The following is a 14,486-nucleotide window of genomic DNA, read 5'->3' on the forward strand; positions in this document are numbered from 1 at the left end:
CCCTAACCCTAGGTTATGATCTTGATCTATATTGTATTGTGATCATTAAATTGATTTGGTTATTCATTAGATTAAAAAACTATGGTGTTATTATATGAATTATAGGCCTATGATTCTAGTTCTTGAAATGTGATTTAGGTTATGAGGTATATTGTGAAATTAGCCTATGTGTCTTTTCTTAAGCTATGATCTAGTGTTGAATTGTGTTCTAGAGATGCAATTGGCCTTGTTATCTTATTGGTTATCATTGTGTGATTATGTTTCTCCCCAAATTAGGTTGAGTTAAGGGTTGATGGTAAGACATTTATGATGAACTATGAGGAATACTTGGTAAGTCTTAGAATCTCTATTTTTAATTACAATTGTGATTAAATGTGGTTAAGTCATCATGTTACATTGGAGTATACCTTATACTAGGATGATAGGGTGGTATGATGTTTAATTGAAATGTCTTGACTATGTTGTGAAGTTGATTAAGGTGTATGTGATATAAGAATGGTGAAAACTATCAATGTGCCTTGATATGGATGAAATGCTAATATTTTAATCTCACTTATATGAATTGTGATGAAAGGACTTATACTCATACAATTCTTATTGAGTATTGACGATGATGATTATATAAGGGGTAGACCCTATGACCTAAACTAAACTATGATTGAAAATTAAAGGCTTAAAGACATTTCAAAAAGGGACTCTAGCTTAGCACCGAGTGAACTAGATTGAGGAGTGTCCCTTCCCACATCGGGAAGGTAGGAAAACTATATTACTCTTTAGATTGGAGACTATAATTCATGGCGCATAAAGAGGGTCTCAACTATATCTCCTAGTTCTTGAACTATTTTGCCCCCATAGGAATACTAGCTAGTGGATCCACGTAGTTGCTATGTTTCATATTTTTGTACTACCTTTGAAAAGTAGTCCACCTTATTTAGTTGTAGTGTTTTATGACACCGGATTCCACATTAGCTCATGTTGTCTATGTCGGGTAAGGCGAGGTGTTTCCAAAAGGTCAAATGAATTAAAGGACTTGAACTCTAACTTTGATAACCTAAAAGGTCTAGCTTAGTTTAGGTAGTGGTATGGGACTAGGTAAGCATTGCATTAGTTAGCCTTGAGGGGATTCTTAGGAGGATGTTCTTATATATGTTTTTATTATGATGATATATGATGAACTTGGCACATTGATGATACTATATGATTATTAGTTCATTTATGAGTATGCCTTGGGTTAAAATGTTAAACATAAGATGAAATGTAAATCTAAATGTTATGTTATGTGAAGTAGGGCATTGGTTATGCTTTATTGTTGATGCTACTTGATTGAGTAAGGTTACAGGGCTTTGCGTGGTCATTGCACTCATTGACTAGGTAAGGATTCATGTGTAGTTGTCTTGTTTATTATGATATGATTGACTCTTATTCATTCTTGTGATGTTCTTTATGATAGGGTTATAGTAAATCATGGTATCAAGTATGTTGGAATATGTATTAGTTGTTGGGTTAGTAAGTACATCCCGTACAAAAGTTAATAGTATACCACTGCGACGAATAGCTCGTAATGCTCCATCTCTTCCGAGATTGGGACCTTTTATCATGACTTGTGATTAGTTGATATGACTTGCTTGACTCTGCATTAAGTTCCTAAAAGGGTAAAATGTCATGTTTGACTAAAAGTTCCTTTTAAGCATGTTTTGCTTGTATATGTTCATTAGGTCTCCTACTTAGTACATGTGGAGTACTTACCCCATTTTCTTCCCTTTTCCAAAACATTTTAGGTTCCTGTAGTTGAAGAATTTGGAAGGTGACATTGTTGAAGGCTTGGATTCTTCATTTCATCCAAGTAGGTAAGTCCTTAACTTCTGATGGCAATGCCACTATCTAGATCATGGACTTGTTATGAGCTTAAATACTATTTCATTTTTTTTCTTTTCAATTAAGTACTATACTTTTGTATGACCTATATGTGGTCTTGTTAGATTGAGGTAAGGGCTATGACTATATTATGATAATCATTTAGATAGTATGAGATGAGACAATCTTTGTGACTATTTTTCTATCTTATATATGTATATGTGCAATAAAAGTAGAAGGCTATGCAACTTTCCTAGACGAAGGGTCTATGTATACTCGACAAGAATATATATTATGTGTATGTAGAGGTATATGTAAACCTCCAAGTAGTTGTAATGAATGTTTTAAAAATTTTCCGCATTTTTCAACATATGCATGTAATGACATTAGGCTAAGAGTCTAGTGTTAGTCCTTGAAAAGGAAATGATTCATGTTACGTCTAGGGACTAAACCCGGATGTGAAAAACATGGTATTAGAGCATCAGGTTGAATATCGTTGAGTAAACCCCTAGACGTAGTCGCGTCGTCGTCCTCTTCAGGGACTAAGACCAGCTTCTTAGCTTAAATTTGTGAGGACTAAGACTAGCCTCTTATATTACATCATTACATTCATTGTTTAAAAGCGCAAAAAACATAAAAACATTTCACTACTTCTACATTGAGGTTTACATAGACCTCTACACACACATAAATATTTATATCGAGTATACATAAAACCTTCCTATAATAAGATTACATAGTCTGCTACTTTTATTGCACATAGATATATAAGATATAACATAGTCTCAAGTGGGTGTCTGATCTTACAACTATCTAACAAGAGTATAAAATTTGGGCCTAGCCCATAATTCAATATAATAAAGCCACATATAGGCTATACAATGTTTACTACTAAAATTAAAACAAACAAAAAAATATTCTTAAAAATAGAACAACTTCATAAGATTCATATTGGCATTGCCCTCAGAAAGTGAGGACCTACCCAACATGGATGAATGAGAATTCCAAGCCTTCCTTCAAAGTCGTCTCAAAGCCTTTCAAAGACCAGAATCTAAAATGTTGGGGATAAAAGAAGAAAATTGTATTAGTACACCACTTGTACTAAGTATAAGACCATACACACACATATCATGAAATCATGCTTAAAAGAGACATTTCATTAAAACATGCTATTTTACATTTAGAAAGTCTTGTGCATATTCAAGAAGACCATACCAATCAGTAATAAATATCCATTAAACCAAAAGCAAGTACATCACAAGACCAACAATGCTAAGTCTAGTCAAGTAAACATACATATCACTTAATTGAAGACATAGTCAAAGCAACACTATCATCAAGTTATTATAGACACAAGCATGAATAAGAGCTCATTACAATATAACCATAGCAAAACAATTAACCATGAACTCTCATTAAGTCAACAAGTGCAATGATCAAGCAAAGCCCCATAACATTACTCAATCAAGTAAACGCAATAAGAACCATGACTAATATCCAACTTCACATATCATATTATTTAAGAGTACATATCATAATAATTTAGATATATAGACCAACACATATTCATAAGTGAAACCGATCATCATGTAGTATCATCAATGTGCAAGATCATCATATAAATAGGATATACCATTATAAGCATATTCATATAGATAAGAACATTATCCTAAGACTTTCTTCAAGGCTAACTAGTGTATGTGATCTTGGGGAAAGCATAAATCTCATGCCTCTTTCTATTTAAAAGATGTTGGATTTAGGTGACCCAAAGCCTACTGCGTAGAGGCTACTGATGGCTGATCGAACGGTTAATAGTCCTATTGGGATACTCCACAATGTGTTAGTAAAGGTGGACTCGTTCATATTTCCAGTCGATTTTGTAATTTTTGATTGTGAGGTCGATTTTAAGGTTCCTATTATTCTTAGGAGGCCATTTCTTGCTATGGGTAGAGCCTTGGTTGATATGGATAAATGGAAAATGAAATTTTGGTTTAATAATGAAGAAGTGACTTTTAACATTTGTAGGTCCATGAGAAAGAATGGTGAGCTACAATCTATATCTGCCATATCAGTTGAAAAGCCATTTAAGGTACAAATAGAAGAGCGTCTTGGTGTAGAAGCACTAGCAGCAGTGATCATGAATTTTGATAGTGATTGCATTGAAGAGTATGGCTCATTGGTCACGAAACTTGATCGAGGTGATGTTTGGTTTAAACCAAAGAAGTTGGAGTTTGATCTGAAGCATCGCGAGTCTCAACCCGCGAAACCATTTGTAGAGAAGGCTCCAAAAGTAGAACTTAAGGCTCTACCACCTCGTCTGAGGTATGTATCCTTGGGAAGAGGTTATACTTTTTCGGTAATTATTGCATCAGATTTGAATGTGCATAAAGTGGAGAGTTTGGTGGATGTGTTAAAACGGTTCAAAAGAGCTATTGGGTGGACTATTGTAGATATTATTGGGATCCCTCCCGGGATTCGTTCACATAAAATCCAAATCATGACTGATCAAAAGCAAAGTATTGAGCAACAGAGACGTTTAAATCCACCTATGTAAGAGGTGGTGAAGAAGGAAATTATTAAGTAATTGGATGCTGGAGTGATATATCCAATCATCGATAGTAATTGGGAATGCCTTGTTTCGTGTGTACCTAAAAAAGGGGGAATACTTTGGTCCCCAATAAGAAAATTGAGCTTTTCCCGATGAGACCGGTGACTGGATGGAGGGTATGTATGGATTACCGGAAACTAAATGCATGGATCAAGAAGGACCATTTTCCTATGCCCTTCATTGATCAGATGTTGGATAGACTTGCAGGAAAGGGGTGGTACTGTTTTGTTGATGGTTATTAAGGTTATAGTAAGGTTTTTATTTCTCCAGAAGATCAAAAGAAAACCACTTTTACTTGTCCTTATGGGACCTTCACGTTCAAGAGAATGTCGTTTTGGTTATGTAATGCACTGGCCACGTTTCAGAGATGTATGATGTCGATATTCTCCGATATGGTGGAGGACACTATTGAGGTGTTTATTGATGATTTTCCAGTGGTTGGTGACTCATTTGAGCGGTGTTTGAGATTGAAACCTTGTGCTAAATTGGGAAAACTGTCACTTCGTGGTGAAAAAAGGTATTGCATTGGGTCATCATATTTAGGGAAGGGCATAGAGGTTGATCGAGCTAAAATTGAGGTGATAGAAAGACATCCTCCACCTATCTCTTAAAAGGTGTGAGAAGTTTTCTTGGGCATGACAGGATTTTACCGGAGGTTCTTCAAGGCTTTTTAAAAGATTGCACATCCTTTATGAAAGTTGGTTGACAAAGAGTGTAAGTTTTATTTTGATGAATCCCGTCATAAGGCATTTGGTGAGTTCAAGGAAAAGTTGGTGTGTGCACCTATCATCATTTCTAAGGATTGGAGCAAGCTATTTGAGATGATGTGTGATGTGAGTGGGGTTGCTCTTGGTGTGGTTTTTGGACAAACAAGAGACAAAACCATTCATCCCTTTTTCTATGCTAATAAATCCCTTAATGAAGCCCAAAAGAACTATACCATGACTTAACAAGAGCTCCTAGTAGCAGTATTTGCTTTCAATAATTTTTTCTCCTATTTGCTTGGCACGAGGGTTATAGTGCATACTGATCAATCTGCTTTGAGATATTTGATGACAAATAAGGATGTGAAACCAAGGTTGATTCGTTGGATATTACTATTGCAAGAATTTGACTTTGAGGTGAAAGATAGAAAAGGGACCGAAAATCAAGTTACTGATCAATTGTTCCGATTAGAAGATGAAGCAATGCGAGAGTTAGGTGACTTTTGCTTAAATTTATGATACTTTCCTTGATGAGTATGTACTGGCTGCTTCAAAATACATAATTCCATGGTTCACAGATTTTGTGAATTATCTGGCTAGTGATATCCTCCCACCAGACTTGTCTTTTCATAAAAAAAATTCATGCATGATGTGAAAAAATTATTTTTGGATGAGCAATATTTATATAGGAGTTGTGCCGATGGGCTTATTAGCGTTGTATGCCCGAAGTTGAGATATTGAGTATTTTGGAGGCATGCCATTCTTCGCCTATAGGTTGGCATCATAGTGGTATCCAGACTACTCACAAGATCTTGCAATGTGGCTAATATTGGCCAACCATCCTCCAAGATGCTCATGAGTTCACCAAGGCATGTGATAGATGCCAAAGATATGGTGGCATTTCGAGAAAGAAACAACTCCCTTTAAATACCATTCTTGTAATTGAATTGTTTGATGTGTGGGGCATTGACTTTATGGTCCCTTTTGTGAGTTCTCATGGGATAAAGTGCATTCTTGTGGATGTCAATTATGTATCAAAATGGGTAGAAGCTATCGCACTTGCGAATAATGAATGAAAGAGCTTCACCGCTTCTTGAAAAAGAACATCTTTCTAGATTTGGCACCCGAAGGGATATTATCAGTGATGGGGGATACCACTTTTGCAAGAAGATAAAACTATTGGAAAAATATCGGGTTCGCCACAATGTGACCACTTTTTACTATCAAACTAGTGGGCAAGTTAAGGTGTCATACAGGGAGATTAAGTAGATTTTGGCGAAAACGGTGAATTCTAGTATAATGGATTAGTCAAGGAGGCTTGATGATGCTCTTTGGTCCTACCGAATAGCATACAAGACTCCTATAGGTATGTCCCCATGCCAACTTGTATATGGGAAGTCTTGTAACTTACCAGTTAAATTAGAGAATAAGGCCATGTGGGCAATGAAGAAGTTGAAAATTGATTGGAACGATGCTGCGGAGCAGAGGTTAAATGGGTTGAATGAGCTTGATGAATTTTGCTTGAAGGCATATGAAAGTTCAGCCATCTACAAAGAAAATACGAAGAAGTACCATGATCAAAAGATTGAGAAGCACAATTTTTTGGTTAGGGATTTGGTGTTTTTGTTTTATTCTATGTTGCGCTTGGTTCCGTGCAAACTCAAGTCCAAAGGGCCTAGTCCCTATTTGATCGCCCAACTATTCCCTTATTGTGCGGTTGAGTTTGAGAAGTAGGAGGGTGTAAGGTTTAAGGTAAATGGACAATGAATAACAATCTATCCAGGGCAATCTGAAACGGCAAATGAAGAGATCGAGGCATACAATCTTGATGAAGTATCAGTAATCAAGAGTCCTCCGTCATGCCGCGACGTTAAATCAAGTGCTGATTGAGAGACAACCCAATAGTATCCTCTAGCCAATTATAGGGTTTTGTGATTTTCTAGGCATAGTTGCATTATTTTTGCTTTTATTACTTATCTTATGTCTGAGTGTTCTTTTATATTTCTTTAGAAGTGTTGGCTAGAGCATAGAGTAGGGTATGTGTTGAAAAAAGTGTCCAGAAAACACAAAAATATTAGCTTAATAGGTGTTAAATATGCATGGACCAAATCACCAAAAATCTTTAGAAAATTGGTCTGGTGCACCCATCGATGGACCCCATTGATAGATCGTTGTCCCTTCGACGGTCCGTTCTGCACACCGTTGATGCTGTCAGAACCTTTATTTCTAATTTTCTAAAAATAATATTCTAGGTGTCTGTCGACGGTCCCCACTAACGGACTGTCGTCCCTACGACGTCCGTCCTGCACAACCTTCCACACTATTAGAACCTTTGTTTATGATGCTTCAAAAATTCCTTTACGTGTCTCTCAATGGACCCTCATGACCGACAGTCATCCCTTCGACAGAACATTGTTGGGTTTGTCAGACAATGTTGCACATCTGCACTGCCATTCCATTATGTGTTTTACTCGAGTGTTTGATGCTTTTGAATGTGTTACAGGCTTTTAGTGGTACTAATAACTTCTCTTTGTAGATACATATGGCACCAAGCAAGACAGTGTCTACTCGAGACGGCTTTCTAAGTCTATCACCCCGTCGAAACGGATGGTCATATGCTCAGACGATGAGCGTGGTTCAGAGTACGTTCCACCAGGCACCCTCACTCCTACCTGTGCTGCCCGCACCACCCTATCTTATATACTTTGATAAATTGGGAAAAATTTCATGTCATTTTGTTGGGGGTGGGATAAATGAGAAGTGAGTGCTAGGATGAAGTCTGAGTAGCCCAACTCGCGATTCTCTCTTGGGGTTTTCTTGCCTGTGTTCTTTCCCTCCAAGAGACTTGTTATTTATAATTGAGCGGACACATTTGTATCTTTTGTACATAGTAAAGAAATGGATCTTGAAGTATGATGGCTAAACAAAATGATATCCTGATTTAAATAAAATGCTGCATGACTAGGCATAGTAACTAATGAATGTGTGGCTCTAAGCATGAGATAGAGATACACCACTGCATGACCCTAAATCTAAAACTTAAACTAGGTGTCTCATAATCTGGTAGAGTGATGAGATGTCAAGTGAATGTGAGGAAAATTGGAATAGTCCGCCATTGGTACTGAACTAGAACTTGCTTGGTTAGTCCTGCTAAAAGTAAGTTGTGATAAATAATTAGGAAAGGATCATAGGCCCTTGTTCAAGATAGCCAATCTTTGGCCTAGATAATCGAAAACCCAATGAAATTGATCCCTTCTTGATCCAAATGATTTGAGATTAAAATAGACCTTTCTCTTTCACTCCAACTGATCTTTTCTGGAACAATGTGTTGGCCCTGGTCCCTCCTTGGATATGTGCACCTCAGCTTATGCCAAAAGCATAAGTTGAGGGTGGGTAATGAAAAAAACAACCTTGTCATGGCCCTGACCCTACCTTGAGTATTGTGTACTTTGACTCATCGAAAAAAACATGAGTTTAGGGTGGCTAATTGAGGAATGCTCCGGAAAGTGGGGTTGAAAGAATAAAGAAAGAGAAAGAACAAAACAAAAGTGACTCAAGAAAAGTTGAAAGCAGAGTGAATCTTTTTTTTAAAAACCACTTACACAAAAGGAGAAAGAAAGGAGAAAAGTAAGGCGAAAGAATATAAAAAAAAATTAAGAAATAGGGCGGAATAAAATGATGAAACGGTAGAACTCTGAGCCGTTATGTCAAGGAGGGCAGAAAGTCACTAAAATACATCTAAATGTACCCTACCTGACCCTGAGCCTAAATACAAGATAAGAAAGTCCTCTGGTAATCCTAATAGTCTATTATGGTGAACATAAAGTAGTGAAAATAAGGGAAAGCCTATGTAAACAAGAATAAATGAGGTGTGAAGTTGTTTTGAGAGCGAGTGTTGAAAAAAAATCTTTATACTAAAACTTAACTCATTATGCGAAAAATGAGGGTGTTGTTTTGAAGTAAGGACAGTAGTTGCAATCTCATAAAATTGGTACCTTGGTGAGAGATAAAAGAGGATAGGTGTCCGTGTGTGGTGAGTCTATGTCATAGTCTGATCCACATAAGCAAGCCTAATAGTGATAGCATTAATGACCATAATGAAAATAATGGGATTGGTAGCCAGATCATTGCGAAAGCTAAAATAAGGACACTCTTGTACAAAGGTTTTGTGGTGAGAAATAGTGAATCGCTTGAGGACAAACAACAAATTTAAGTTAAGGGTGTTGATGTGCCATTGTTTCACGGTATTTTCAATGCTTTTTCCTTAAGTTTAGTGTGTGTCTAGGGACTTTTTGTAGCACTTTTTATGTATTTTTCTCTTCGTTTGCAAGAAAACTGTCCAATTTGAAAACATAGAAAAACTATGCTGAAATTGCAGAAGTGATGACCTACGAAGCCATCGACGGTCCCTCGAACCCTCGACGTTCCATAGGTGGTAACCGTCGTCTAAAGAAAATGCTGCTGAAGGAATATCGGGAAAATCTGACCAAGTGTGGGGCTTCGGAAGCTATCCGTCGTTGCTAACATAAACTAGCCGCAATACCCATCTTGAAAAGATTCTAAGTGTGGAGAAATGATAGCCATCGAGGGACCTTCGTTCACTCAACGGACCGTCATTCTGGTCCGTCGATGGTAACAGTGAGTTGGAGAAGAAAGTAGCTGAAAAGGATTCTATGTGTGGAATGACGGGAGGCCTCGACGGTCCATCTGTCCAGTCGTCGACTCAAACGCGTTTTTGGGAAGATTTTCCTTAAATAGATTTCCTTTTTATGTTAGGAATTCTTTATCATAAATACTTATAAATACCTCATTTTTGGTGTTAGACTCTTTGGTATTTATCAGTTTTATTATCCTAGTTGTTGAACTTGAGATTTTGGGAAATATTCTACTTCCCTGAATCGTTTGTTGCAACACTTTGATTTATTCAAGTAATATTCTGGATTTTCTTCAATCTCATAAAACTAAGTACATGAATTATTGTCTAATCAATATGAACTATGTGATTGTTAATAAAGGTAACTAAATCGATAACTAGAAGAACCATGACTAAATAACAAGGTAAAAACTAACTAAAATAACAATTCTAGAATAGTGTCTTGCATGTATTGATAATTTTTTCATTTAGAAGTATTTTTAATGAGTGCACGACTCGACTTGTTGCTACTTGCCGGACCAATGAGGTAGATAATAAGAAAAGAATTTTAAACGTAGATTTAGTATACACTATCTAATAGGCTAGTCTCGATTGGTGGGAAGTAACAACTAAGCCATACATCAATTATGATGCTTAATATGAGCTAAAACTAAGGTTTAGTAAAGCATACATACATAGCCGGACCAAGGTGCAGAGTGAAAGTCCCTAGTTGCCGGACCAAGGAATTATGGATACATAACCTACCACTTTGCATGCAAGATAATAAGAAAGGATTGTTAAAGCTAGAATTACCGCGTTATGAACCTGTGGCGGAACACTTATACCCTAGTTACTCACATCACTTGATAAATATCCAATATTCATACTTTCTACTTGTTTACATAGAAATATTTAATTCCTTTTGTTATTTAAAGCCCCCCTTTAATTACCTGTTTTTGGAAAAGACTGGATTAAATAGAAGTATTGTAGGTTAAAGTTAAGTCTAATTCATTTTCCTCGTGGGATCGACCCCAACCTTATGGTTGAGTTCTTTTCTTGATACGACTTCTTATACTTTTTGAAGTAAATTTGCAGAAAATTGTGCAGAAGCGGTGACTTACGAAGCCATCTATGGCTCCTCGTTTCATCGACGGTTCGTAGGTGGTGGTCATCAACATGAGGTCCAAGCATCTAGAAGCAACTCGGGGAATTCTAACCAAGTGTGGGGCTAAGGAATGATCAATGATCCGTCGACTCATCAACGTACCGTCCTGGCAAATCGTCGATCTAATCAGAGAGTAGTATCAATACCCGAAGTTGAAGAAAAAATAAGTATGGAACAATAAAGGCATCGATGGACCATAGATGTATCGACCGACTGTGCTGTTGGTCCGTCGATCGGATAAGACAATATGTTAGGATGAAGGTGGAAAAGGTTCTAAGTATGGAACGATGATATGCACCGACGAACCATATGTGCATCGACGGACCGTGCTGTTGGTCCGTCGAATGGATCAGAGAAGGTGCGAGTTGGAGGCTTTAAGAAGATGCTATGTGTGGACCGATGGAGGTAGTCAATGATCCGTCGTTCCATCGACGGACCGTCAGTTGTGTCATCTATTGAAGACGCATCTCTGGACATACTTTCCTCATTTAGAACATCTTTTAATTTAGGTATTTATTATTATAAATTGGTTTAAAACCCTCATTTTGGGGTTGGTGTTATTTTTCATACTCTTGTTATTGGAAGTTGAACTTTGAATTTTGGGAATTACATCAAATTTCTGGAATTGATCTCAAGATATTTTCGTTAATTCAAGTGTTATTTTTGGATTTTCTTCAAACTTGTCAAAAGTACATGAATTCTTGTTTAACAAACATGAATTGTGTATTTATAAGCATGGGTAACTAAATCCAAAATATGGTTATGGGAACCATGAGTAATTAACAGGGTAAAATTATCTAAATAACAATTCTAGAATAGTTTTTTTCATTTATTGATAATTATATCATTTAGAAGTCTTTTTAACGAGTGCACACGCTAAAACTAGCCCTATTCCTACTTGCCGGACCAAGGAAGTAGTTGATAGGAAAAGAATTATCAACATCGATTTATTATACACTATCTAGTAGGCTAGTTTCAATTACTGCGAAGTAGTAACTTATCCATACATTGAATATGATGCTTAATATGAGGTAAAGGTAAGGTTTAGTAAAGAAGGCACACGTAGCCGGACCAAGGTACGGAGTGAAGTTATCTAGTTGCCGGAGCAAGGAATTAGGGATTCATAACTTACCACTTTGAATGCAATACACTAGGCAAGAATTGTTATAGCTAGGACTTCTACATTATGAACCGATGGGGAACACTTACCCCCTAGTTTCTCTCATCACTTGATAATCACTAAAGTTATAAACTCTGTATTTGTCTTACTTAGATATAATTAAACATGTTTGATACACAAAACCTCCTTCAATTAATTATTTTGGAAAGGACTTTACTAAATAGACGTAATCATAGATTAAAGTTAAGTCTAAACCATTTTCCTCGTGGGATCGACCCCAACCTTACAATTCGGTTCTTTACTTGATAGGACCGCTTATACTTATATAGGGAAGAATAATTTGAGCATATCAAATTTTGGCACCGCTACCGGGGAAAAAGGATTTTATATTAACTTTAAGTGCAATTACCGAATTTTAGTCAATAATTTCCTAATTTCACTTTATTCTTTGTTTTTGTGTATTTTAGGTCTAGCTATAGTGTATGCCAAGTACACGGAGTCGACGAGAACCAGTGCTTCCATTTGATCAAGAACTGAACCGTACACTCAGTAAAATAAATGAGCCACACAATATTGATAATATTGGTGATGGGATCAACCGTCAACTTCCTCCGTAGGTTGATGCTAATAACCAAGTGATCGTGGAAAACCCTGATGAGGGCACTCTAAGGAGAAAATCTCCTGCCCGTAGCCCTCAAGAGTATTACAGGGGCAATGTTTAAATTTCCAATTTGGATGGACCTCTTGTCCTACTTCCTCTACAACAAGGCCATTCATTTGTGGTAACTAGTAGCTTGATGTAGATTCTCACCACTAGAGGTTTGTTTTGGGGGTACCATATGAGGATCCACATTCTCACATCGCCAAACTGAGATCAGTATGCATGATTTTTGCATGGAGGCCATACTTGGACATGGATATCATTGGATTAAGGGTGTTCCCTCACTCACTGATAGGAAAGGCCGCAATTTGGTTTACTGAGTTGCCTTATAATTATCTATACATGGGAGCAGTTGAGGGATGTGTTCCTAGCAAGGTATTACCCGGTTTCTAAAAACCTTAACCACAAACATAGGGTTAACAGGTTTGTGGTATTGCCTGGGGAGTTGGTAAGTTGTTCTTGGTATAGGTTCACCTCATTTCTGAGAAGTATCCTTAACCACCGTATTGATGATGAATTGTTGAAATAGTACTTCTAAAGGGTGCAAGATTATAACAATAAGGTGATACTTGATACTATCGAGGGTTGTTCTTATGGTGAGTGCACTTATGCAGATATCGTGGAAAAGGAGAAAATTTCTTGAAACAACAAGGCTTGGATAACTAGAAAGTCGGACACTAGGAGAAAACCTTTGCAGTGCAAGCTACGCATAACCCGGCCGCAGATGAGATTCATGAAGAAGTGGCTCAAATGAGAACTGAACATGGGTTAGTATTGAAACACGTCATTGGGGGTGCAGAGAAATTGATTGCGGTGAATTATTTGACTAAGCCACTACCATTGGTAGATGAATTTTAATATGAGGAAGATTCTTATGTATAGAATGAGAAAATGTGGGGTATCTGACTGAACGCTCAAGGCTCCAATCAGGAGAATTGGCGCCAAGGTAAAGAAAATAAACGCCAAAACTAAGGGAATTAAAACCAAGAGGAACAATATGTTAAAGATGGCAGCTACAACTACGAAAACAACTTCAAGCGGGGTAACTATGGTAATAGAAATGATCAGAGTGGGCCCTTTGCAAAATCAGGAAATTGCTCCTAGGGATGGTGGAGGTAGTTTGGAGCGAGTTGAAGATATGTTGTAGAAGATAATGAGGATATTTGATGAGCACCAAAGTGTTTAGAGGTTATTTAGCGAATATTGGGCAAAATGATGCACTTGCAATCTTAATCAAGCATCTTGAGTTGCAAATGACCAAATTGTCTTCTAGTGTGAACCCACGCCAACTGCGTACTCTTCCTAGCAATACCGTCCAAAATCCAATAAATGATGGACATTGTATGGCAGTAACTACTCGAGGGGTTAAGTAAACCGTTGACTCACCTATGCCATCTAGGGTAGAATATGAGAGGAGAGGAGATGATGTGGTAGAGAAAGTAAGTGGTCAGTCGGTAGACAAATCGGGGAAAGAAACTGAGATACCCCAAAAGGTGACTTTCGTTCCTAGACCACCATGTCCATTCCTGTAAAGATTGGTGAAAAACGGAGGATGGTAAATACGAACGTTCTATTACTATGTTGAAACGTTTTTATATCAATGTCTCTTTGAAAGAATCTCTTGAACCAATGTCCAGTTACGCAAAGTGTATGAGAGAAATAGTAACTAAGAAGAGATTAGTTAGTTTTGAGGATGATGATAAGATGTAACACTGTAGTGCAATTGCTACAAGGTCTCTTG

The sequence above is a fragment of the Solanum lycopersicum genome, chromosome 7 (genome assembly GCF_036512215.1).
Source record: "Solanum lycopersicum chromosome 7, SLM_r2.1".
Classification (NCBI taxonomy): Eukaryota; Viridiplantae; Streptophyta; class Magnoliopsida; order Solanales; family Solanaceae; genus Solanum; species Solanum lycopersicum.